Here is a 6,944-nt window from a genome sequence, read left to right as displayed (position 1 = left end):
CATCAGATCTTCTGGATTAAGAAGAATCTCTCATGATGTTCGTCCATCACAGGTTTTATGTCACTTTCAAGGTCAGGTTTGTTCTTTCCTCGGAATCTTCAGAGTCTTTGCTCTCGTCTCGTCCGGCGTCTCCGAATCAATTCATGCGAGTTCACAGTCGGCTGCTCTTGAGCAAAATAGAATCTTGTGGAATGTGTTACCAGGCAGATGTCATGAATATTTCATCAGGATTGATGTCGAGTCACTTCCTGATCGAGGGGGACACGTCTCCGAGAATCTCTTTTTTACTCTAGGATTACAGGAAATATTGCCTTTGAACAACATTTTCTTCAACTAATTGATTTGTGATCAATTTGTTGTTTTTTGTTTGTGTCTTTGTGTTTCTACGTAATCCAGACCTGAACAAACAATCCAGATGAATGGAGATTGACACGGATCGTTTGTTCGGGTCGACACCAAGAAGAAGCCTTTGAAAATGAAAACGAATCTTACTCGAGTAGAAAAACAATAAATTGCTTTTTTTTCCCCCCTTTTCACCAGTTCAACTATAAATAAAACATGTATTTATAACGTAGGTATAAATAGGAAGGAATTGAAGTTAAAGACACTGTAAACTAATGTGATAAATACTGTCATTACAATGATCTTTTTTAGTTTGTGCTGTTTGTGTCATTTTTCCAGACCTGAGCAAACGATCCTGGAGGATCTGAGCTGATGAAGCTAAGATGTTGTTGAAGAAACGTTAACTTTCATTCAGACGGTGATGATCATAAACCGTGTGAAGTCAAAAGATGAAACACCTTCAAACCTGCTCGTGAACAAAAGCTGTAAAAGAAGGATAAAAAAAACATCTCCATATTACTCTGTTAAACTGTGAGCGCCAAGAAATCTGCCCGGCAACCGCCAGCCAGCCTCCTCTTTGACCTTTTGACCCCAGAGCTTGTTGTGCTCCAAGTACAGTTGCTGCATTGCATGATGGGATTTAAAGTCTCCAGAGGGAAGAAAAACAACTTCATCAACAGGAACTTAGAGGAAAACTTCTTTTTTAATGAACTATTGTCGATGCTTGTTGTTTTTTAACTTATTTTTATCTTCTATATATAAACACACACTTTACCACAGTGTGTCTGAGAGTGTGTAGTTCATTAGTGAATATCACACATTTAAAATGTTGGATGGATGGATGGACGGACGGAGGAGGGACATACGGACAGATGAACGGATGGATGGATGGATGGATGGATGGATGGATGGATGGATGGATGGATGGATGGATGGATGGATGGATGGATGGATGGATGGATGGATGGATGGATTGAGGGACGGATAGAAGGACGGACGGACAGATGGATGGATGGATGAACGTATTGGATGGACTGATGGACTGATGGATTGATGGATGGATGGATGGATAAACGGATAGATGGATGGATGGATGGATGGATGGATGGATGGATGGATGGATGGATGGATGGATGGATGGATGGATGGATGGATGGATGGATGGATGGATGGATGGATGGATGGATGGATGGATGGATGGATGGATGGATGGACTGATGGATTGATTGATGGATGGATGGATAAACGGATGGATGGAGGGGTGGATGGATGGATGGATGGATGGATGGATGGATGGATGGATGGATGGATGGATGGATGGATGGATGGATGGATGGATGGATGGATGGATGGATGGATGGATGGATGGATGGATGGATGGATGGATGGATGGATGGATGGATGGATGGATGGATGGATGGATGGATGGACTGATGCATTGATGGATGGATGGATAAATGGATGGATGGAGGGGTTGACGGATGGATGGATGGATGATCATTTTCTTATGTTTGATCCACAAAACGCATCTTTTTATAGAAATCTTAAAAAAATGACAATGAATAATAGTTTAGTTTGTGATTGTTTGTCTTTAAATATGAAGTTAAAAATAAGTATTTTGAGTTAATGACATATTTCACGTCATATGACTTTGATTTAATGTCTCCAAGTAATAAAAACATGACTTTAATTATATTTTAAACTAATCTTATATAAATTTAAACTGTATTCACCTGTTTACTCTTGTGCGATCTCTGGGTCAGAGTGACCCTGATATCTTTATCTTTGAAATCATTTGCTCTTCAGTTTTCATTGTGCAACCAGCTGTCAATCACAGTCGACCTCCTCACATGAAAGTCAATAGATTTTTTCCAAACACGCTAATGCTTCAGTGATGTCATCAAACACTAATGGAGTCGTGATGCATTTGATGATTCCATGAGCTCCATCTTTCCAGCCCAGTTCCATCTGAAGGTCACTTAACTTGATGACCTCTGACCTCCAGTCTGTTATTGTTATTGTTAACTTTATTAGTCAAAGCCTGAGAGCAGGACGACAGCAGCTCAATCAGAGGGTGGAAGTCTCCAGGTCCGTCCCAGGGCCTCCTCCCTGTTCCACAACATTACAAAGAATAATATAAAAATATATAGATAATAATAATCAATAGATTAGTATAAAAAGGTTGTGACGAAGAACTGATCATTTCATTCTTGTTGTTTTCTCAATGACCATCTCGTCCAAAGTTACTAATCGTCATTATGACCTATTTTGATCGTTAATTCTCAGGATTTTAACCAAATAAGACACAACTGTTGTCACGACTGTGACCCTGGTCTAGAAAGGCGCTATATAAATAGAGATTATTATTATTATTATTATTATTTGATGGAGAACTTACGTTTATTTAACCAACTAGTTATGACATTGTTTAACTTTGAGCAACATGTTTCTGAACCCACTCACCAAAAAGACCACACTTTAGTACATGATGTCCATCTGATCATTCTCTTGTTCAACCTGGACTTCATCCCCGAGTCTAAGCCCTCAAAGGTGTCAAAGGCGTCATCTCAGTCGATACTGCAGACAGTTTCTATGTTTCACCCTCTTTCTTCAATGACTGACTTAACGAGCACAGTTTGATTCACCGTTTCACTGATCATTGCGTTGAAATACTGGATCAAACCTGTTAAATCGAACTTGAAAATTCATATAAACGGTGCCTTTGGACAAATTAAGTTCTCCTGAGTCTGCAGAGACTTTGTTGTCGAAAGACTGAGCGTCTCTGGAAGTCCACTAAACTTGAGGTGCACAGACTTCACCTCAGGGATCTGATGTCTTCATACAATGAGATGGTGGAAACTGCCAGATCTGATTACATCAGGAAACTGGTTACAACAAATAAGAAAATCCTTCTCCAATCACGGCTGTCTTCTGTGAAACGGACAGCGACGCAATTTTCACAAAATTAAATTGATCAAAGAGAAAAACTCTCCCCCTTCTGTGTGGAACCCCTGCTGTCACTGAGCCTGTGTCCACGTTGTGGTCCTCCTTCAACATTGTAACTCTGACTGGTATTTCATCACTGGTGAACAAGATGAAACCCTCCTCTTGCTCGTCAGACGTCCTTCCTTGTAGGCTCTTTATCATTGTATTTGATGAAATTGTGCCCTGAGTTACCAAAAGGGTGAACTTCTCCCTTTCCACAGGGTTTTTAACAATGCAATTAAGTCATTGTAGTCATTGCCTTTACTCAAAAAGCCAGACTTAGACCCAACTGACCTCAGTAATTTCAGGCTTTTTCTGATCTTCATTGTTGTCCAAGATCTTGGAGAAGGTTGTGTCAGAGCAGCTGTTCCTGGATCGGAGCGACATCCATGAGAAGTTTTAGTCTGGCTTCCAAAAACATCTACGGAGACAGCCTTACTGAAGATGTCCAGTGACATCATGATGTTCTGGTTCTGTTGGATCTGTCGTCAGCCTTTGACACAGTTAAACCAGATCCTGCTGAGAAGACTGAAGGATGAAGACTGTCTGGGTCTGTGTTACAATGGTTCTAGTCATACCTTTCTGGGAAGTTTCATTGTATCTGTCAATCAAATGAGGTCTGAATCATCTGTTGTGTGGAGTCCCTCAAGGTTCTGTTCTGGGTCCTTTATTTTTTTTTGCTGTACTTGATTCCCCTCGGTAAAATCATTCAGTCCTGATGTTTCTTATCACATGTTTGCTGATGACATCCTGCTCTACTGCTCTGTTGATCCAACTGAGCCCCAGAGACTGAACTTAGTCAATTGTTGCTAGAAATCAAACAATGAGTGAAAACACTTTGAAGCTAAATGTGGACAAAACTGAAACTCTGGTGATTGTTGATGATAAGGTTCAGGGTTGAGTCAGTACTTGGGTGACTTATGTCAGTCTGTCAAACTGAGAAACCTGGTGTTGTATTTGACAGTGAACACTGAACAAACTGCCAGAATTCTGAGCCGCTCTAGTAGAAGAACTCACATTTCTCCTTCAAACTCTTCACTGGCTGCCAGTTTCTTTCAGGATCATTTTAAAATTCTGGTTCTTACTTTCAGATCTATTCATGGTCAGACCTTCCATCAGTAGATTCTGATCCAGACTTACACCCCAGCTCGGGCTCTGAGGTCTGTGGATCAGAATCTACTGATGGTTCCTGAACTTCAGGACCAGAGGAGAGAAATCCTTCCAGACTGTTGCTCCTAAGCTTTGGAACCATCTCTGTGTTTGATGATCTACTGACTCCTTCAAGAAACATCTCTGTGTTTGATGATCTACTGACTCCTTCAAGAAACATCTCTGTGTTTGATGATCTACTGACTCCTTCAAGAAACATCTGTGTTTGATGATCTACTGACTCCTTCAAGAAACATCTGTGTTTGATGATCTACTGACTCCTTCGAGAAACATCTGTGTTTGATGAACTACTGACTCCTTCAAGACACATCTGTGTTTGATGATCTACTGACTCCTTCAAGAAACATGTGTGTTTGATGATCTACTGACTCCTTCAAGAAACATCTGTGTTTGATGATCTACTGACTCCTTCAAGAAACATCTCTGTGTTTGATGATCTACTGACTCCTTCAAGAAACATCTGTGTTTGATGATCTACTGACTCCTTCAAGAAACATCTGTGTTTGATGATCTACTGACTCCTTCAAGAAACATCTGTGTTTGATGATCTACTGACTCCTTCAAGAAACATCTGTGTTTGATGATCTACTGACTCCTTCAAGAAACATCTGTGTTTGATGATCTACTGACTCCTTCAAGAAACATCTGTGTTTGATGATCTACTGACTCCTTCAAGAAACATCTGTGTTTGATGATCTACTGACTCCTTCAAGAAACATCTCAAGACACTTTTATTTGAGCTTTTCCATGTTTTTTTGGGACTGTTGTGTTTGTCTTATGTGTGTTTTAAAGTATATATTTTAACTGTGTATTGTTTTGATCGTTAAAGTTCTTTGTGACCCTGGTCTAGAAAAGCGCTTTAGAAACAACAATTTCTTATTAACTTACATTATTTTGTAATATATTGATTTTTTAAAGTAATTATCTTCAGATTATTTTATATTTGTTTTTCCAACTTTAATAAAAAAATATTTTGACACAAAAATGTTCTTAAATACTTTCCTCACATGAAACCATTAAAACAAACATCAAATAAATTGCTTTGTGGTTCATAATTAATATAATTATTATTATTTAATAAGAAACATATAAATTCCCACTAATGTCTCTTCACTTCCTTCATGTTCTACTGAAGAAGAAATTAATGTTTATTTTCTAATTTCTATTCTAACTCATGTGTCAGAAATGCAACGCGGTGACAAACCTCCATGTTTGACCAATCACAGCAGAGTGGGTGTGGTTTATGGTCAACAAGATTTAATCTCCAGAAAAACAGTGTTTTCAGTGGGCGGAGCTTAAGATCATTTTCTAATGTCAATATTTCAATGAAAAGAGAGTTTTGTACAAACACACACTGATGATACAATAGAGTCACACATCACAACAACACACACACACTGATGATACAATAGAGTCACACATCACAACAACACACACACACTGATGATACAATAGAGTCACACATCACAACAACACACACACACTGATGATACAATAGAGTCACACATCATAACAATACACACACACTGATGATACAATAGAGTCACACATCACAACAACACACACACACTGATGATACAATAGAGTCACACATCACAACAACACACACACTGATGATACAATAGAGTCACACATCAGAACAACACACACACACTGATGATACAATAGAGTCACACATCACAACAACACACACACACTGATGATACAATAGAGTCACACATCACAACAACACACACACTGATGATACAATAGAGTCACACATCAGAACAACACACACACACTGATGATACAATAGAGTCACACATCACAACACACATACACTGATGATACAATAGAGTCACACATCACAACACACATACACTGATGATACAATAGAGTCACACATCACAACACACATACACTGATGATACAATAGAGTAACACATCACAACAACGCACACACATACTGATGATACAATAGAGTCACACATCACAACACACACACACTGATGATACATTAGAGTCACACATCACAACACACATACACTGATGATACAATAGAGTAACACATCACAACAACGCACACACATACTGATGATACAATAGAGTCACACATCACAAGAACACACACTGATGATACAATATACACACATCACAACAACATACACACACACTGATGATACAATAGAGTCACACATCACAACAACACACACAGATGATACAATAGAGTCACACATCACAACAACACACACACTGATGATACAATAGAGTCACACATCACAGCAACACACACACACTGATGATACAATAGAGTCACAGCAACATACACACTTTAACACACACACACTTTAACACACACACGCACACACAGACTTTATTTACACTATAAGATAATATTTAATGGATGTATTAAAAAGATTTAATGTCAGGTTCATGATTGAAAAATGCTTTAACAAGTGCGTCATCAT

The sequence above is a fragment of the Callionymus lyra genome, chromosome 10 (genome assembly GCF_982586985.1).
Source record: "Callionymus lyra chromosome 10, fCalLyr1.hap1.1, whole genome shotgun sequence".
Classification (NCBI taxonomy): domain Eukaryota; kingdom Metazoa; phylum Chordata; class Actinopteri; order Syngnathiformes; family Callionymidae; genus Callionymus; species Callionymus lyra.
The sequence above is the reverse complement of the archived record's forward strand: the minus strand, read 5'-3'. Positions refer to the sequence as shown.